A 20,403-nucleotide genomic window follows, 5' to 3' on the forward strand; every position below is an offset into this window, starting at 1 on the left:
AGCATAACATTAGCTTTACTGTTAGTTTCCTAATAAAGGAATTGCAAAAACCAGTGTTTGGCTGGAGAACATTAACACTTAACATTGTTAACATTGAGGAAGCTACATGTCCGTTCTTGGTAACGTTAAGTGGATATTTTCAGTTTTATTACAGCTGTTCTTAGCCTAGCTATTTTTTAAATTTCTTGTTCTGAATGTTGCCACTCGGCTCTTGAATCATCAAAGGCTGCTGTCCCCTGCTTCTTTGGCTACTAGCACCTTCCACTCCAGACAGCAGCCGTTACTCCAGGCCTTGGCTTCCCACCAGCTGTGTGGTTTTGGTGTTTCCTCCTGAGTGCATTGAGTCAGCCTTGGTTGGGTCTCCTTGCTCCGGCTGCCTGCAAGACTTTGAGAAACACGCAAGAGAGAGGAGGAGTGAGACAAAAAAAGAGAACAACCTTGTGCTTCTCCAAAACAATACAAGCTCAGGCTCTGAGACTGATATCCCGCTCTTCGGGAGAGTAACAACACCTCACCTGAGCAGGTAAGGCAAACGTACTTTCTTAAAGTTGTAGGGGGTTGGAGAGAGGTTGCCTTTGCTAGCAGCATATGGGAAAGCTGAAGTCTGATTAAAGACATGGAACTGGGTAATAAGCTGCACTTAGTTTACCAGACCTAGTAAATCCCTATTGGGGAAGTGCCAGTGCCCCAGTAAAGGGTGTATCTGTGATAGCATTTTATACCATTTGCAGGGCAATCCTAAACAGAGCCATTGCAGGTTAAACTCCCCCCCCCCATTATTAAAGATACAGGAGCCCTTATTTCTTCCTAACTGTTTCCATAACAAAACAAAGCAAAACAAAAGACTTGCACTTGAGCCTGCTGTAACCTAGCACTTGCAGAGGGGGCCAGCCAAATGAGAACCTGTTAAACCCCTTGCTAGTTGTTGTCTCAACTCTCAAGCAGTTTGCCCAGGTAGACTTGTGAGCAAGTGTGGTGTAGTAGTTAGAGTATCAGAGTAGGATCTGGAGCATCCAACACTCTTCTTGGGTCATACTTGCAGCTAAAGCTCTCTCTCTCTCTCTCTCTCTCTCTCTCTCTCTCCATCCTTCTTTCTTTCCTTCCATCCATCCATCAGAGCTAATAGGCGATGGGAGCTACACCTTTGAGGGTCCATAACTTTGGATCCCCTGAACCAAACTTTACCAAACCTGGGTTAGGAGAGTCTCCTAAAGATACCCTGAATTTTTGGTGCTGCTAGCCTAAAAACTGTGCTCCCTGCAGGCCAAAAATGGAAAAAACACTAAAAAATACAAAAAACACAAACAAACATTTTTTGGGGGGAGTACAAAACTCAGATTTTTTTCACTGGGCTCCATTTCCCCCAGCTACGCCTCTGCTCAGGCCTGTCTGTCAGACTAACCTACCTCACGGGATTGTTGTGGGGATAGAAAGCACAAGAGGGGAACCATCTCAGCCTTCCCAAGCTCTTTGGAGAAAGGGCAAAATGAAACCTACTTGTTGGTTGACAGCAGTGCAATGTACAAATTAGCGTGTTGCGTAAGAGACCTGAGTTCTAATCTCCTTCAGCTCTTTCTCACAAACACACACACATCTACCTCAGAGGCTGTTATTGTGAGGATCAAATGGAGCCGGTGAGAATCAGGGACTCTGCCTCGAGTTCCTTGAAGGAAGGCCAGGATAAAACCATCACTGATCATTTTTTTTAATTAGTTTTAAATATATATGTAGATGTATTCTTTTTTGATGCCAGTTTCCAAAGTGGTGTACTCTGGAGAAAACAAACAGTGAATTTTAAAGCCCTCAGAAGAAGAGTGAAAATAAAATGATAACACAGAGTGGCTGTGAGCACAGTTCCAAGAGATGAGGCAGAGGGTTTCTCTGTTTGTCTACTCTAGGGTGTGCCCCATGGTGGGTGTTTGGAAGTGTTTTTAGTATGTCAGAGAGCCACTGAAGCCTCTTCTTTTCCGCCCAGTTGCTTTCTTTCTGTTGTCCTTCCATGTTGTCCTGTGGCTGAGACAGCTTTGGGTGTTTTCCAGTGGGGAAGGAGGCAGGACCGCAGCCTCGTCATCTCTAGGGCTGTGGTGAGACCTCAGTCTTGTTTACTTTGATTCTGCTTGGGGGTTGGGGTGTAGACAACAGGTTGTGGTTGCTTACAAACAGGACATGGGCTTGCTGAACACTTGCCCTCGTGTCTGCTTCATTCCCTCTCTTCAAGGCCGGGATGCCAGTCCTCATGGACTCTCTCAACATGTGTTCAAAGGGTCTCTGATGTTTGGGATTGATCCTAGTTGGATGGGATTCTTGGAGAGGAACTGTGGCTGAGTGGCAGGGCATTTGCCTAGTGACCAGGTGGTCCCAGGATCAAGCCCTGGCGTCTCCAGCTGAAATCATCAGGTAGTAGGTGATGAGAAAGGCTTTTTCCTGAGACTCTGGAGAGCTGCTGCCAATCAGAGTAGATTATACACCAAGGATCTGACTCAGAAAATACTTCCTGCATTCATAAGAGGAAGGCTCAGCGGCAGCGTATCTGCTTTGAATGTAGGAAGTCCTGGGTTCCAGTCTCTGACGTTTCTAGTAAATATGATCAGTTAGTAGGTGATGGGAAAAACCTCCACCTGAGACCTTGGAGAGTCACTGTCAGAGTGAACAAGACTGTTCTGACTCAGTATAAGGGAATGTAAAGTTTTATTTAAAAAGTATAAAAAGTCTATGTAACCAATAGTGTCTCCCTTCTCTGCCCCCAAGTTTTACAAGAGATTATGCCAGTGGCTCCCAAAGTCAGCATGGTGTACTGGTTAAGAGCAGGTGCATTCTAATGTGGAGAACTGGGTTTGATTCCCTGCTCTGCTACTTGAGCTGTGGAGGCTTATCTGGTGAACCAGATTAGCTTGTGCACTCCTACACATGCCAGCTGGGTGACCTTAGGCTAGTCACAGTTCTTTGGAGCTCTCTCAGCCTTACCACATCACAGGGTGTTTGTTGGGGGCAGGGGCAGGAAGGAAGGAAAGGAGATTGTAAGCCCCTTTGAATCTCCTTACAGGAGATTAAAACCTTTTAATTGAATTTATTCAACAAAATTGATGAACTTGACCCAGTGGTCCCAGCTTTTCAAAATCATTTTTAAAAAATCCTGCTATTTCCCACCAGATTTGTCAGCATGGTTTCATAGCTTGATCTATTGTGAATAAGTGAACTGCACAATTAAAGGGCCCACCTCTGGCACATCGCCCCCCTCCTCCTTGCTTCTTACTGTCTCCCACCTAGATAATCCCACTACCCCCCGAGGCATGGGGGTACCCCCCGAGGTACCCGAAGGGCAGTACCACCCACGTTGGGACCACTGTATGATGCTCTCACTTGGATGGTTCAATCTCATCAGATTTCAGAAGCTAAGCAGGGTCAGCCCTGATTAATAATTGGATGGAAGGCCCCCAAGGAAATCCAGGGTCACTATGCAGAAGATGGCAGTGTAGTCCTAAAAGCCATTTCTTGGGAGTAACCCCCGTTGAGTAAAATAGGACTTACTTCTGAGTAGACTTGCTTAGGATTGCTCCCTTAGTCTCTTGCTTTGAAAATCTTACTCGGTTGCCATTCATAGGTGTCAAACTCACGGCCCTCCAGATGTTATGGACTACAGTCCCCATCATCCCCTGCCAGCATGATGCTGGCAGGGGATGATGGGATCTGTAGTCCATAACATCTGGAGGGCCGTGAGTTTGACTCTCTCTCTCTCTCTCTCACACACACACACACACACACACACACACACACACACACACACACACACACACACAATTTTAGAGAGGGTTGGGCACCTTCTTGCAACACAGTTCCTCAGTGGTCAAAACAGGCTTGGACCTATCATTGACAGAAACGCTACTAAACATCACCAACTTTCTTTGGCTTTGTTTGCATGCTCAGATATGTGCTGAAAAGCAGGGATACCAACCAACTGCCAGAGCCAATCCACTGATTTCAGCTGGGCATGATCCTGATGCTGCTGCAGCCACTGGGGGGTGTGAGCAGTGAGCTTATCTGTCCTTCATGCCCACTTTTAAAAGTTGTGCCATGAGATCCACATTGTGCCTAAGCAAATTCTTTTTGGGGCTGTCCAAACACCAGATGACTTTTGTGCCTCTTCCCTCTTTATCTTGGGCATGACCTGCTTATCAAGATATTAAATGTCGCTTAATATTTTTGAATTGCAGCAGTTCTATAGTAAACATGACTGTATCTCTTGTAAGATTAAATACTCTTGACAAAGGAGTATTTTAGCAGCTCGCTTGCTTCAGAAGCAGGACAAGCTCTTGGCAAGGGAAGAGAAGCCATTGCCGGTGTGTTTGTGTAGGTATGTGCATGCTGGTGTGTGAATAGGTGTATCATAAGCATACAAAGATGTCCCTGAGGCAACGTGGCACAGAGAGCAGAGCGTTGGACTGGGATTCCGGGAGGCCTGGATTTCAACCCCCACTGGTTGCCAACACTGGGTTGGCAAATACCTGGAGATTTTGAGGGTGGAGCCTGAAGAAGGTGGCTTTTGGGTTAGGATGGACTTCAGGGGGGTATAATGCCATCGAGTACACCTCCCGAAGTGGGCATTTTGTCCAGGTGAACTAATCTCTTTTGCCTGGAGACCAGTTGTAATAGCAGGAGACTGCCAGCTATTGCCCAGAAATTGACAGTCCGCTCTATCATGGAAGTTTGGTGGGTGACCTTGGGCCAGTCATCCTCTCTCAGGCTAACCTACCTCACAGGGTTGTTGTAGTGACAAAATGGAGGAGATAGATAACTCACTAAGCTTCTTTGGTTCCCCAATGTTGAGAAAAGTGGGATATAAATAAAATGCAGCGCATGCCTTTTTTCAACTGTGAAATGTTGGAGCCCCAGACCAGCTCTGCAGGTGCTCCTGCTGGAATCAAGTTCCGCAAACCACCTGCCACAGCTACAAGAGTGCCCAGCCACTGGACCTCAAGAGACATGGTGAATAGCAATAGTGAAAGCACTGAGAACCAACCCAATGAGTTCCACTGATGCCCCTAGGTAGGCATATAGGCAGGTGGGCACAGCTGATCTCTTGCAAAAAGTTGGGAGCCAGCTCAGGGATCTTTCGTATTGACCTCTCCTCTTTCTGGTTGCATCTTTTAACATAAATATATTTGCCTAATTCCAGAGGTGGGATCCAGCAGGTACTCACAGGTTCCCGAGAGTAGGTTACTAATTATTTGTGTGTGCCGAGAGGGGGTTACTAATTGGTGATTTTGCCACGTAATTTTTGCCTTAGTAACCTCTCAGCAGTAGCGCGCAGAACTTGAAGCAGTCTAGCAGGAGGGGCACCGGCGTACGTGGCAGCCTGTGCCTGCGTGCATTTGTTTCCCACCCAAGGACCGGCGCAGTGGCTGCGTCCTTGCCGCAGCCCTGCCCAAGAATGCCCCGCCCCCGGAATGCCTGGACACGCCCTCATTGTGCCCCGCCCAGCCCCATTGGCGCTACGCAACAGTTTGAATCCCACCACCATGGGAACCTGTTACTAAAATTTTTGGATCCCACCACTGCCTAATTCATGTCCACTCTTGTGCATCTGACGAAGTCATCTCTGACTCATGTAAGCGGGTGCTGGAATAAATTTGGTCAGTCTTTGGTCAGTCCTGTTATTGATTCTTGCTTCTGTTTTCCTCTGCAAAAAAGTAGCGGGCGGGGGGACACACATGGTGGTTGAGCATGGCTCTTCTCTAAAGCTCACCCTTTGTCGCTTTGTGCAGCAACCAGAAGCCTCTAGTCCCTCTAGTGACTGTGTGGCTTGTTGCAGACCAGAGTTCTGGTTGCTCAGCTGCAGAACCCGCATAGGAGAAGTGTCAGAATTCAGATTGTGCAGTTGGATAAACTGTCAGACTTGGAGCCGCTCTCTTAACTTGGGGACCATTCACATGTTTCTGGACTGGTGTGCAAAATGCACAGCGTCGTTCACGTGTGAGTGCACAGATGAGAGGAATCCAGAAGCTGCCAAGCAGGTGTGGACAGGACAGGCTGAAACCTGTCCTTTAGGCAAGCTGTTTCACCTCTGGGAGGGGTGAGGCTTGGACTCATTTACTTGGTGGGTGGGGACAACAGCCGTGAAACAGTTTGGCTGCTCCGGGGAATCTGGTAATCCGGGAGGGGGCGGGAATTCCTTGTCACTGCTAGTTGCAGGTGAAAGAGCTTCACAGGGCAGGAGGTGAGACATTTGCGAGGCTTGGCTCAGGTTCAGAGCTGTGTGTAGCTTTCTTGGAAGAGTGCTGGGAAACCTGAACTGGATTTCTGAACTGGGCACTGGATCTGTTCTCCTGCAGGTAGCCTCTCTTTTAATATATTAAGCTCTCTCTGACTTGGTACGGGTCTTTGACTTTGGAACATATCTTGGTAGTGATCAGCTCTTTACATGATAATCTGAAGGCGAAGGAAATGTGTGCTGCCATCATGGAGGCATTCATATAGTACAGTGGTGGCGAACCTATGGCACTCCAGATGTTCAAGGACTACAATTCCAATCCTGGCAGGGGCTGATGGGAATTGTTGTCCTTGAACATCTGGAGTGCCATAGGTTCGCCACCACGGATATAGTATGTGCCTTAGGGGCGGGGCAAGTCCTGTGCCACAAACCAGACCGTTTGCTTGCAAAATACCCATACAAACTGGTACACAGGCACCTGGGGCTTTTCATCTTGCGCAAACTTTCAGTGCTTTGTTGCTGACTAACTTGGTGCAAATTTGCGGGGTGTTTTGTTGTGATGTGATAGGGGTTTGTAACAGGAGGAAGACTGGCAGATTCATGTGTTACAAAATGGTTCTAGGGACCCACCCTACACCTCCCTTGCCATTCTTTGAGCAGCCTTGTAGGCGACGAGCACCCATAGAGCACCCAAGGCCTGACTCCTGAACTGTTCCCTCTTTCACTTCCTATCTTTGCTTGTCAAGCCTGTCTTGCATTATCTTGTAGACATTGGTATGTTGGGTTTCTTCTGACGAAACCTTCCAACCAGTTGCCCAAGCCTTTCCCAATGCAAACTGCAGACACACTTGTCTTCTGCATAAGAAGGAGATGGAGAGAATTAATTAATTCACATTTATAATGAACACAGTTGCTGACTAATCAGCATTGTCAAGAGCTAGCCTAGAGGCGCGGCGTGTGTGTGAGTGTGAACTGCTATCGATTTGCTTCTGACTTATGGGGACTCTGTGAGTTGATGACTGATGATACCACCATCAGGGGTGGGGGTGGGATTTAAAACTGGACTTCCCAAGTCCTAATCCGGCACCTTAACCATAGTGAATCTCTTGTCTTCTCAAAATGTGATCAAAGTACAGTAGCCTCAACTTAGTCATTTCAGTGTTTAGGGGCAATTCAGGCTTGATTTGATCTCGAATGCACTTATTTGTCTTTTTTTGGCAGTCCACGGTAGCTGCTAAACTTTTTCCCAACACCCCATTTCAAATTAATCAACTTTCTTCTTAATCCGCTTTCTTCACTGTCTAACTTTCTCATCCATACCTAATAATAGCAAATACCTTAGCATGAATTACCTGAGTTGCCAGTGACACTGAAGAATCTGTTCTAGCTCCTTCATGGCTGCCCTTCCAGTCACAATCTTGTGATTTCTTGGTTGCAGACAGTCTCCCTTTTAGGTGATGATAGAGCCAAGGAATAGAGGAACTTGAACCATTTCAGTTTCTTCACTGTCCACCTTAATGTTGTGTCATTCCCCAGCAGTCATTACTTTTGTCTTCTGGATGTTCCGCTGTAATTCTGCTTCGGCCCTTCCTGCTTTAACCTTCAAGTCTTTACCATTTTCTGCACCAAATTCCTTCAAGCAGTTTCCGAGAAATCAGTAATCTAGATTTCTGTGTAGTTTAGCATTTTGGACAGAGGTGTAACAATTATACACTTAGGAAAGAGGGAGGGTTTCTCTTTCACTCCTTAATGAGAACCTTGCTTCCATAATAACTTTGGCGTTTCCTGCGTAACCGCTCTTATCTGTTTCTGAAGGGCTGTCTGTCCTCTTGTGGATAAACAAGTCTGCACAGTGGGGCTGGCAAGACCTGTCACATTGCATATTGCAAACTTGGGGGGAGCTCTTTAAAATCTAAGTTTTCAGGGGAAAGGGGTGAAACTCCAAATTTCCTGCAACAACAGCACATGGACAGATGTTATGAACCCCACACCTTCAGAGTTTGAGCATCATACAGAAACAGGAAAGGGGTCAGTGGGAAACCAAAGACTGAGTCAGGCGAAGGGCAGTGAAATGGAAGCCAAAGCTGTTGTTCTGGTTACTTCTAATATTAGATTGCAATCTCCTTCCTCAAATAAGTTTGGGCTCTCTGATCTACGGTACAGCACACACTCCACACTTATGATGGACTACTATTTTCCTGCACCAAGATTGCTGTCAAACCCCGCCATCTGCAAGGCAGCTCTTAGTTTCCAGGAATGGTTATCTAAAAAATTTAATAATGTCATCTGGGCGTTTGGACAGACTGAATCTGTGAGCCTATATGGGAAAAGGGAGAGGTCGTGTTTGTGAAGGGTGTGGATTCCACAGCAAGATTCAAACGGACTAACCTTTGACTGGCTGTGAAAATCTCCACTGTAATTCTGTCAGGCTATGTTTACAAAGAGAAAGAGGGGAATATCTGTCTCCTCCGAGGGGCGTGGCTCTGTGTGTAGGCATAGGTGTCAACCTTGTGGCCCTCCAGATGTTATGGACTACAGTTCCCATCATCCCCTGCCAGCATTGGTAAAGTTAGGTGAAAGATAGCTTCATGTGTTCATGATGGAGGGAAGTCTGGTATGGAAGAAGATTTTGGAGTAGATAAAGAGCAGTTTCAGACTATTTGAGGTTCACCGGCTGTCTCTGTTGACATGAGACCTCAGTTATGTCCAGACCGGTGTTTCGTTATCCATTCCGCTACAAAGAATTTCACAAACCACATTTTGCATCCTATGATCTGTCAGTTGGTCTTGCTTCACCCTCCTCAGCATTTTTTTGTTTGGTGGAGGGGAGGTTGGCTGTCTGTGGCGGAGTTCCTTCTGTTTTTATGTGTTTGTACCTTATTGAAGAGATGGAACCTTCTGGACTACAACAACTGAGCCTCTCCTTTGCTTGTACAAGTTCCCAGTTAGGCTCAGACAGTTGATGATGTGAGACCCTGTGGAGAGCCATGGCCAGTCAGAGTAGACAAAATTGACATTGAAAGACAAGGGTCTGACTCAGTATTATGCAGCAGCCTGAGTTTATGCACATATGCATATTTATGAGGGGCGATGGCTTGGTGTGGAAGGACTACTTCGCATATAATAGGCCCCAGGTTCAATCCCCAGCACCTCCAGTTAAAAGGATCAGTTTGGAAGTGATATGAAAGTTATGAGACCCCAAGGAGCTCCGGCTAGCCACAGTACATTTTGAGAAACAAATGGTATGTCTTGTGATGGGAACTATACTTCCCAGGAGACCTTGTGAGCCCCAAGGTCTCCTGGGAACTGTAGTTCCTCAGGCCGTTTTTAGCCTGTACTGTGAACAGGCCTTTTTTTCAGCCTGAAACAGTTCTAGGAAAAGGAAAGGAACTAAGGTAAATGTGAGAAGGGGGATGGGGGCGCCGCCAAGGGGTGGGGGGAGGGGGAGAGGCCTGGGGCCGATTTTCCGCCCCCAGGCGTGTACCCAGTGCACGACACACACCCCTGTCCCTTTGTAGCTCCACCATTGGTCTTGTGTGCTCTCATTAAGAGGTTGGATTTCAGCTCAGTGGTAGAGCCTTTGCATTGCATGCAGACAGTTCCAGGTTCTATCCCATGTATCTCCAGTTAAAAGGATCAGGCTGTAGGTGGTTTGAAAGACTAGTACAAACACTGGCAATCAGAGCAGACCATACTGACATTGACTGACCTGTTAAAAGGAGGAGCTGCGGATCAGTGTCAAAAGCTGCCCTTTCTCCTTTGGGCTCCCACTTGCTTCAAATCCACCTTTCCCGTGAGGCCTTTGACACAGTCCTCTCCCTTCCTTACCAAGACTCACTTCTAAACATGTCCAACTGGATTGAATGCATATTCATCACCGTTCTTTCCCTGCATACTCCCCCATCCCACCCCCCGCTTTAAATATGCTTGAAAGATCACACCACTGCAAGTTTGGAAAACTGCAAGAATGGAGCCAGGGAACTCCAGGAAGGGGGATAGGGGATGAGCGGACGGCAGTGTTGTGCAGATGTCCCCACAAGAAGATCCTGTGTGTGGAAGCAAGTTTAATGTGCAACCATCAGTGACATTTCCTACTGGAGGAGGCTTACTGGTCCCATCCGTAGGGTCGATTGTTTGCTGCCGTTCCAAAAATACTAATACAAAACCTGCGGTGTCACATGCACTGTTCTGTCACTTCTTGGAGTTTGTGATGATTCCTAGAGCTACCCTCTTTTGCTTCCAGGTTTGCACTAGATATGTTGTAGCAGTGCAGATGATGGCTTGTCCTCACCTCCAAGCCCCCCACTAGTGGCCGCCTGGTAATCCTGTATTGGAGACCTGTTAAAACTGGAACAAAGGGATGCCTGCGGGAGGCTCCATTTCCTGAAATGTAGGTTAAACTTTCATATTCAAAACCTTAAAATTCCAAATTATCTATTTAAACATTTGCAGCGCATCCTGCCTTGACTGGCCAAAGGTGAAGGTAGTTCTCATCACCTGTTACCAGATCTTTTCAATGGAGGTGCTGCAGATTAAGCCTGCAGCTCTCCTTCTTGACATGGAGGTCACGTCATGACTAATGATGTGACCAGTCTTCCATGTATTTGCATAAGTCTCTTAAAAAGCCACTAGTATGAAACTGCCTCATACTGAGCCATGCTGTCAAGGTCAACCTTGACTTCTCTGACTGGGAACAGAATTCTAGGGTCTTCTCTGATTGCGAGCAGCGTATATATGTATATATCTTTAAATTTACCTTACGATAGCAGCAGCAAGAAAATAAAAATTCAACTGTAGTAGGTTAAACATACTAGTACAGTTGAGATATGCTTCTATACTTGGGTTATTATACTTAGTGTTTTTAACAGTAGTACCATTTGTTGTATTCACTTAGCTGCAGAACTTAATAAATGCAAAGCGTGGGCACTGTTTACATCACGATGCCCCCTTCTCCACTCACTCTGGAAAAGGCAGCCATCTATTTGAACAGTTCATAGAGTAAGATAAGTTATTTGCTATTTTAAGTTGTGAAGATATCTTATCGAAACTTAAAAGGTTCCACACCTCCTAATACTGCTGCCCAGTGGAAGCTATCTTGACTTTTTTTTTCAAAATGAAACAATCAGAAATTTTCTGCCAGTAGCAGTATCGAAATCAGTCCCTCCCCCCATTTTTTGGATATCAAATTTGTGTATCAGATTTTTCTAAGACAATTGAGGTATCATGAGGGACTTTGTATTTCATGATTACTTCTATCTCCCAAGATCCTGTCCCAAAATAAGCTAACTTTTGGGCATGTTGATGGAGCTGTTTCTACCTGACCCTTCTAGCTGGATTTTCTGGGGCCTGATACTGGAACCTAGCATTATGCCTGGGACCTAGGATTTTCTGGGGCCTGATACTGGGACATAGCATTAAGCTGAGCCAGACCGCTGGAGCTATCAAGGTATATCTTGTTACCCTAGCCTAGGTCAGTGATGGCGAACCTTTTCGAGACCGAGTGCCCAAATTGCAACCCAAAACCCACTGAATACTGAGGTTTTAGTTTAGAAAAAATGGTCTGCTCCCAGGCATGTGTTACTCGGGAGTAAGCTTGGTGAAGCAACCGTGCAACGCTTCGAATGGGTGAATCATGACCCTAGGAGGGTTTACTCAGAAGCAAGGCCAGCCTAGACATGTGTGTGTGAGGGTGTGTGTGTGATTTTCCTCTCCCCCTACATGACGAACTCTGTGCGCGTGTGCCCACAGAGAGGGCTCTGAGTGCCACCTCTGGCACCCATGCCATAGGTTCGCCACCACTGCCCTAGGTAGATAGTCTCCAGTTTAATAGGGGTAATTAGCTGTGGAGATCGGGCCAGAAGGGGATAACTGGGATCGATAACCTGTGAATACCAGTATAATCCTTGGCAAAAACTCTCCAATGAACAGGCAGTAGTACACTCGCCAAAGGTACAATTAACAAATTGTGTTTTATTAATAATAATTGCTGAAAACAAAGAATATATTTTAGGCAGTAAGCACACATGCAAAGCATACAAGGACTGACTAAAAGATAAAAGGGTGGAAGTCGGATAGGGTTTCAAGGATGGGTGATAGTTACCAGTCTTGAAGAGACATCCTGGAAAAGCGACGCTGAAGAGAAAAATGAGCAGTGTTTCCAGGAGCAAAGGAAAGAGCCCATGTGTAAACGGGGGTACGTGCAGAGATCCAGAACATGCACACACTGTGAATGGTCAAAGGGCCAATATTTATACCCCAAAATAGGTCTTGAGGTAGTATGAGTCAAACTGGCAGGTTTGACACACAAGATAGATCCCAAAATTCTCTGAGAGGCATCCATTTTGTGTGGAGCAGAGTCTTGCTCTAGTGCAGTGGTTCTCAACCTGGGGGTCGGGACCCCTTTGCGGGTTGAACGACCCTTTCACAAGGGTCGCCTAAGACTCTGTGCATCAGTGTTCTCCATCTGTAAAATGGATAAATGTTAGGGTTGGGGGTCACCACAACATGAGGAACTGTATTAAAGGATCGTGGCATTAGGAAGGTTGAGAACCACTGCTCTAGTGCCAGCCTTTGGTCCCTGTGCTTCTATGGCACCCTTTAGTGGGAGGAGGAATCCGGATGTCTACTGTCTTGTCTGCTGTGCTGGCAGCAGCTCTCCAAGATCTTCTGTGGCATAGTGACAGCCAGTGTGGTATACTGGTTAGAGTTTCAGACTACGATCGGGGAGACTCAAGTTCAAATCCCCACTATGCCATGGAAGCTAACTAGCTGACATTTTGCCAGTCACACACACTTAGTCTAGCCTCCCTCACAGGGTTGTTGTGAAGAGAAAATGGAGAACAGGAGAACGATGTAAGTTGCTTTGGGTATGGGGTCGCTGCCAGAGCAGACATAACAGTTCAGTGCATTCCCCATGCAATGTCAGTGGTGGTAGAGCTGCTTATGAGAAGGCTTCCACTTAGTTGTTGTGATATGAGCTTTTTTGGGGGTTGCAGTTTCATCAGACAGAGGAAATGAATTGAGGAAAGGGGCTGGTCAACAAAAAAACAAGTTGATAAGGTAGGCAACAGGAATGCAAAACCCACATCCTGGTGTCTTTTGTTTCCTTTTTTATCTTTTGCTGCACAGTCTTTGAATTATACTTTTCTGGTATATTTTTGCTGCTCCAAAACTGACATGGTACAACCCTGGCATCTCCAGATGGGCTGGTTAGAAACTTCCAATAGAAACCAGTTCCCGTGAATCCACCTCCCCTGCACAGCCAGCAGGGAAAATCTCTGATGGAATTCTTAGGTTCATTTCAGTAGAACTGCACAAGACAGTTTCCTGTACCAGTTTCCAGTTCTGTTTCCTTGTAGGCCACTACTAACAGCTGGTGTGGCATAGTTAGAGTGTCAAACTAAGATCTGGGACCATCACTGTATAGATCAAAGGCAGTGCAGTTCTGTGCCTCTGTGTATAAAATGTGTTGGTCTTTGTTGGTTTAAATAATTTTTACCCAAGGGAATTTTATTGATGATTTTTTACTTATTTTGTATGTTTCCTGACCTATTTTATATAGTGTTGTTTATACTGGTCTAGCACTGTATCCATAAACTGATTACTGATTTGGGAGACCCAGACTCAAATCCCCACTCCTTCAGGGAAGAAGAAGAAGAGTTTGGATTTATATCCCCCCTTTCTCTCCTATAGGAGACTCAAAGGGGCTTACAATCTCCTTGCCCTTCTCCCCTCACAACAAACACCCTGTGAGGTAGGTGGGGCTGAGAGAGCTCCGGAAAGCTGTGACTAGCCCAAGGTCACCCAGCTGGCGTGTGTGGGAGTGCACAGGCTAATCTGAATTCCCCAGATAAGCCTCCACAACTCAGGCGGCAGAGCTGGGAATCAAACCCGGTTCCTCCAGATCAGAGTGCACCTGCTCTTAGCCACTACGCCACTGATGCTTAAGGAAGGCATTCTTATGAAGGGATTAGAACTGTAACTGATTCTTATATTGTATAATTTTTAATCTTTTTAACAAACTGTAAAAACATTTTTTAAAGAGAAAGTGAACAATACTTTCTTTCCTCTCTTATTTCTCATCTTTCTTTCCCTTTTCTTTTCTATAATGTAAAAGTGTAATAATAAGTGTTTAGATTGTATAATTTTTAATACTTTAATAAACTTTAAAAATTAAAAAAAGAACTGTAATGGATTGCAGCATATCAGGAGGTATTTGCCTATAACAGAAGAGGATTGTAGTCTTCTGCAAGGAGCATATTAGGCCATTAGCTTTTATTGGCTTTGACTCTTGTAATTATACATTGTATGTTATTTACAGTATACTTTGTCTTAGGCTGTTTGTGGTTTTGCATCGCCTTCTAATTCTGTACTATTGCATTGTTCGTTGGCTGCTGTTTGCTGTAGGAGTGCACGGCTGTTGTTCTGTAACCTGCCTTGCATCTCAGTGAGAGAGATGGGCTATAAATAAAAGAATAAAGCTTGTTGGGTGTCACACATGCACAGCCTAACTTATGTGCCAGGACTGTTGTGAGGATACGGTGGAGGAAATGAGAAGGATGTAGGCTGCTTGGCTCACATTGGGTGAGAACAGCAGCACCTCAGGGTGATAGCCGCAGAGCTCTGTAAGGTTTAAATAGACCAGTTCCAAAAGATTCCTCTGTTTCAAAGTTTTATTAGTTCAAAACTGCAGTTTCAGGAGATCTCCTGTGAGCTTCAGGGGGGAGTCTCAGAGCTCTATTGTTTGCAAAAATTACTTATACCCTTTTTATTAAACCCTCCCAAACAACTTTTCTAACATTATCCATTGGTTGGGCTGTGAAGACGTATAGACTGCCTGTCATGCCCCCTCTCAAAACCCACCTTGCTTTCTATATTTGGGCATATGGTTAAGTCATACTTATTCTACTTCATATCAGGTTCTGGTTACCATAACAACCACGTGTTATCAGTAGTTTCTACATCCCAAAGTATTTTTCAGTGCTAGGCAGAGTCAGCGGTGTCTGTGTTTTTCCCCAAAAAGCCTTTTTCTAACTTCTTTAACTAATGTATATGATTCTTACATATATGGTGAATTATAAGTTACTCTAATATAGTTTTTGTGACTAAATATGACTTAATACATCTGTAAGCTAATATATCTATCAAGGGAACTACCTTTACTTTTAAATGAGGAAATAAAGAAATAGATGTTTGAGTGTCAAGGCCCTAACTTAGATAGCCCTGGCTATCCAATATTGTCAAATTTGGGAAGCACAAACCAGAGTCACTGTGCAGAAACAGGCAACAGCAATCCCTCTCTAAACCATTCTTGCCTTGAAAAATCTAGGGGAGTCTTCATAAGTCAACTGTGAATTGTTGGCAAAAGTCCACTAGGACTTGGAAGATCTGGTGTCAAATCCTCACTCAACCAAGGGGCCTGTTGGTGACCCTGGACCTGTCAGTCAGTCAGCCAGTCTTTCTTTCTTTCTTTCTTTCTTTCTTTCTTTCTTTCTTTCTTTCTTTCTTTCTTTCTTTCTTTCTTTCTTTCTTTCTTTCTTTCTTTCTTTCTTTCTTTCTTTCTTTCTTTCTTTCTTTCTTTCTTTCTTTCTTTCTTTCTTTCTTTCTTTCTTTCTTTCTTTCTTTCTTTCTTTCTTTCTTTCTTTCTTTCTTTCTTTCTTTCTTTCTTTCTTTCTTTCTTTCTTTCTTTCTCCCTCCCAACTTAGCCTTATCTCGCTATGTGGTTTTGAGGATGAAACGGGAAGAGTTGTGTATGCTGAGTTCCTTGGAGAAAGAAGCCAGGCTAAATACATATAAATCACCAAGAACTTTTAAGGGGGGGAAAGTAAGGCTTCTTGCATGAGCTTGTTAAACTGGTTTCTTTACTGAGCTTTAGTGCTCGCTGGCTGGGCAGATTGCTGGAGCCGAGGGGGAAGGCTGAAGGCAGGAGGCTGTATTGTGCTTAAACGGGACCACTCTCCATGACCCATGCATGCATACACCATGTTTCTGTGGGCTGTATCCCTATTCCAGTATTGCTGGTAATGCTTCTGCTCATCCTTGCATCCGAGTGTATCCCAGTCCTCCTTTGGACTTGGAGCAGATGTCTGTTTGCATTCCCAGTGAAGAAACTGCTTGGCCTTCTGCTCAACTTAGCTAATTAATCTTGGCCTTTGTTTAGAGCCTGATCATCATTTTTTTGCTATGAGCACAGGTGTTTTTTCCCAACATCTGTGAATTGTCTATGGTGCGTCTGTTTTTTCCCAACATCTGTTTTATGTACATGGCTTGACTTGCTGCATAATATCCATTCTACCAAGTTTCCAAAGTCCATGAAGTCCAAAGTACATCATAGTTTTGGAGCATGTTGCAAATTTTTGTGCTGCACAAATGCAGTCCTGGCATAGAAGAATTTTTGTCTTTCCTTTTCAGTGCCACATTTCTGTTTTATCTTTGCTCTGTGCTATGACTTGAGGTCACAACATGATGCTTTTGTTGATGTAACCAATTGGAGCCTCTGATTCATGAAGATAGGTAAGGGATGGAGAGGGTTTCATTCTGGACCTGTTAGACAAAAGATCTGAGTTCACCTTAAGAAGAGCCCATGATGCCACTGCCAGGGCAAGCAGAGCATCAACCACAGCATCTATCCCGGTGGTGAACCTATGGCACTCCAGATGTTCATGGACTACAATTCCCATCAGCCCAATTGGCCATGCTGGCAGGGGCTGATGGGAATTGTAGTCCATGAACATCTTGGGTGCCATAGGTTCGCTATCATGGATCTATCCTGTCTAAGGGCAATCCTGTGCTCTAAGAAGTTGCTCCAGCTGAACCTAATCTCTGAAAAAAAGGTAATTGATGGCACTTCCAAAATGCTCAAGAAGTCCTACTTTGCTGCTGATGCCACCCTGGACTGTCTCTCAGAAGCCAGCCTGCAAATAAATATTTTGGAGATTCGAGCTATACTTCTGGCCAAGCTACTCTTCAAGACTCAGATCAAGGGGAAGCACCTTCTAGTGAGGACGGACAACCTATGTGCCAAGATGTACATTAACAATCGGGGGGATCCAGATCCTCGAAATTGCATGCAGAGGTCCTGAAAATCCTCATCTGGACAGAGGCCAATCCACGCTTGATCAAGACACAACACATCAGGGGTGTTCTTAATGTGCAGGCAGACTGGCTGAGTCGGCAACTGGTAGATGAGAATGAATGGATGCTGAAGAGGAAACTGTTCAAGATTATATGCTTGAGAATGGGCCACTCAGTTCTGAATCTCTTTGCCTTATTGGAGAGTCACCAAAAGCTTAATCTCAAGGTTCTGCAAAAGGGCGGAAACCAAGGATGGGTTGTCAGCTTGGTGGCCCCCAGTTCAGGATGCATTGTACTGAAAGTGAATAACCAGATAATTTAAATTTCTTAACCTGCTCTAAACTATTACTGGGTCTCTGAAATCATAGTCCAACACTGTAACCACTGCACCCCACTAACTCTTCCTTCATAGGAGAGAAGAAACTCCCTTTTAAGGGAGAGTTGTTTCCTCCTGTCTTTAACCCGCCATCTTGCAGCCACCTTGCTGAAGACCACCTGGTCTGTATTTGGTCAGTGTCTGACTGGAACACCTGCTGGGAACCTTCTGTAGGGTTACCAACCTCCAGGTGGGGCCTGGAGATCTTCTAGAATTATAGTCGATTTTCAGACTAGCGATTGGTTCCCTGGGATAAAATGGCTGCTTTGGAGAGTGGGTTCTATGATATTACACCGTGCTGAGGACTCCCCTACTCCTCATACTCTACCCTCCTCAAACTCCACCCCCAAATCTCCAGGAATTTCTCACCCTGATCCTAGCTTAGATTCCATGACGGAACTTCTTTACCGACATCAAGCTGTACATTAAAGAGTCTTTTATTTTGTTAGTCATGTGATTGTTTTATAATTGGGTTGGTTTTATGTATTTTTTTAAAATGATGCTGCTTTGACTGATGAGAAATTAAGGGCTTCTTTGCAGGCTGACGGCTCTATTTTTACTGTAAATTTATGAGCTGTGTCTTTTAAAAGATGGCAATTTGTTCTGGGGTGGGGCTGTTTTCTTGGTATTGAAAGGTAGGTTGTAAATGATGTTTAACGGAAGTCTTCCTGTACTGCACGATGTTCTGAATCTACACCCTGCATCTGCGGCAAGTGTGCAGGGTTTGTGCCTTGGCTGTGCATTTTCCTTTGAATGTGGTCTGTGTGGGCTGCCTTGTGACTTCACCTCTGTCTCTTTTGTTGTCTTGGAATTGCACTTTCCCTGAGAGAACTTTCACTTTTTCTGTGACTCATGTGAGCCACCTATTTTTGTGGTCTTTTAAAAAAGTGTTATTTATTTTACTTCGTTTATACCCCAAGCAGCTTCCATTGCTCTCCCCTCCTCCATTTTATCCTCATCGTGGCCCTGTTAGTGTGCGGTTGGCCCAAGATCAGCCTGTGATTTTTCATGGCAGAACGGGGGACCTGAAGTTCAGTCTTCAATATACTAGAACACTTTAATCATTATACCAGTGATGGCGAACCTATGGCACGGGTGCCAGAGGTGGCACTCGGAGCCCTCTCTGTGGGCACACGCACACAGAGTTCGTCATGTGGGGGGCGGAAAATCACCCCCCCACACACACACACACGTCTAGGCTGGCCTGGGCCACTGAGCACGATGTGCGTGCACCGCGGTGAGTAGGGAGGACTCGGCTGGTGGGCCTGGTGCCTGTGCTCCAGGTGGCTGCTGCCCGAGAGGGGGCCCCAGAGAAGGCAGAGATGCTAGAGAGGTACAGAGCGGTGTCTGCGGGGCTTGCTGGAGGCTACAGCAGGCTGGCCCCTGCTCGAGCGGGTGGAGTGGAGGAAGAAAGAGCCAACCGGGTTTTTTCGAAACTAAAACCTCAGCATTCCGGTTAAATTGCCGGGTTGGCACTTTGCGATACATAAGTGGGGTTTGGGTTGCAATTTGGGCACTCGGTCTCAAAAAGGTTCGCCGCCACTGCACTATACCATGCTGACTCTCTAAATGCATCTTCTTTTTTAATTATATTTTTTATTTTCTGAACATAGACAAGAACAAAAAACAAAGTTAAACACTTTCACACCTCACCAAATCGATACAAAACAAGAACATGAAATACAAAAAAGAAAAAAGAGAACAGTAGAAAATAACCAAATAATGACTTCCTGCTGTCTCATTATTGAATTCTAATCCATTCTAGGTTCATGCATCTAATTAAAACAAAACAATTTATCAGTTACACATTTTATCATTTCTAATATTCTGTTTCAGTCTGCTGTTTTCTGTTAAATCCCAAATCCTGCAGTTATTTTTCTTCTGCCATGTTTTTTCAATAGGTACCGGTAGTCCATAAAAAGTTTCCAATTTTCTACAAACTTCTCTGTATTACTGTTCTTTTCTAAATGCATCTCCTGAGAGCAGTTTCCATGAAGATTCTTATACCGCCAAGCAGTGGAATATGGGGTTCAAATGGCGCCCGGAGACAAAAAAACCCTCCAGGCGCCCCCCACAGAGCCCCACTTACTTGCAAGTAAGCGCCGCAGCGCTTGCTCTCACAGCGCCTCACCCCCCTCACTCACTTACCCTTTCCTTTCCCTGCAGGCTCTGAGGCTCGGCTTCAGGGAAGCTGCCAGTCGGGCAGCCTGTCTCTATGACTTTCTTAAAAGGTCAATGGTCCAAAGATTGCTTAAGCCATAGATGTCAAACTCATGGCCCTCCAGATGTTATGGACTGCAGTTCCCATCATCCCCTGCTAGCATCATGCTGCTGAGTGCCCCACAGGCGTGCGCAGCGCGCCCGGCAACATGGGTGGCCTTATGTCTCCATAGGCGGTACGCCACTGCATTCAGGATTTATAGTATTAAAGGAGAGGACCTCTGGTCATGTGCAGAGTGTTGGATTCCAACATCTTGATTCCTCAACAGTCAGTTAGATTCTCAATCCAGTAATTTAGTAGAGTTCACAAGGCTTTAATGTGTGCAAAAGACCCCCGACTAACCTCTGCATGTGCCGAGGGGAAAAAATAACTTGGATGATCCTTTTGTCTGTTCAAACTAATATATTACGTTTATTGTAGGAACTCCATTTCTGTATAGGATAAGAGTAAATATAGTTTTCTAATCTTGCCTCGGTAACTAGAATGGGGGGAGATAAAGGGCCTGTGTCTTGCCTTCATGGCTAC

The 20,403-nt window shown here is 45.3% G+C and overlaps 1 protein-coding gene across 3 annotated transcripts in view; it reads left to right on the forward strand.

Moving 5' to 3' along the window:
* The first annotated feature begins 231 nt into the window (after positions 1 to 231).
* Positions 232 to 20,403, forward strand: part of SYTL1 (synaptotagmin like 1) — a 44,721-nt gene continuing 24,549 nt past the window's right edge. Inside the window, exon 1 of one of the 3 annotated variants that reach the window (XM_048500750.1) lies at positions 232 to 523. The gene's annotated coding sequence lies outside the window, so the exon portion shown is untranslated. Of the gene's footprint in view, positions 524 to 6,213; positions 6,330 to 10,577; positions 10,599 to 20,403 lie in introns of those variants that run through there. The other 2 variants (XM_048500751.1, XM_048500752.1) reach the window with 2 other exon arrangements.

Source organism: Sphaerodactylus townsendi, linkage group LG06, assembly GCF_021028975.2.
Source record: "Sphaerodactylus townsendi isolate TG3544 linkage group LG06, MPM_Stown_v2.3, whole genome shotgun sequence".
In the NCBI taxonomy this organism is placed as follows: domain Eukaryota; kingdom Metazoa; phylum Chordata; class Lepidosauria; order Squamata; family Sphaerodactylidae; genus Sphaerodactylus; species Sphaerodactylus townsendi.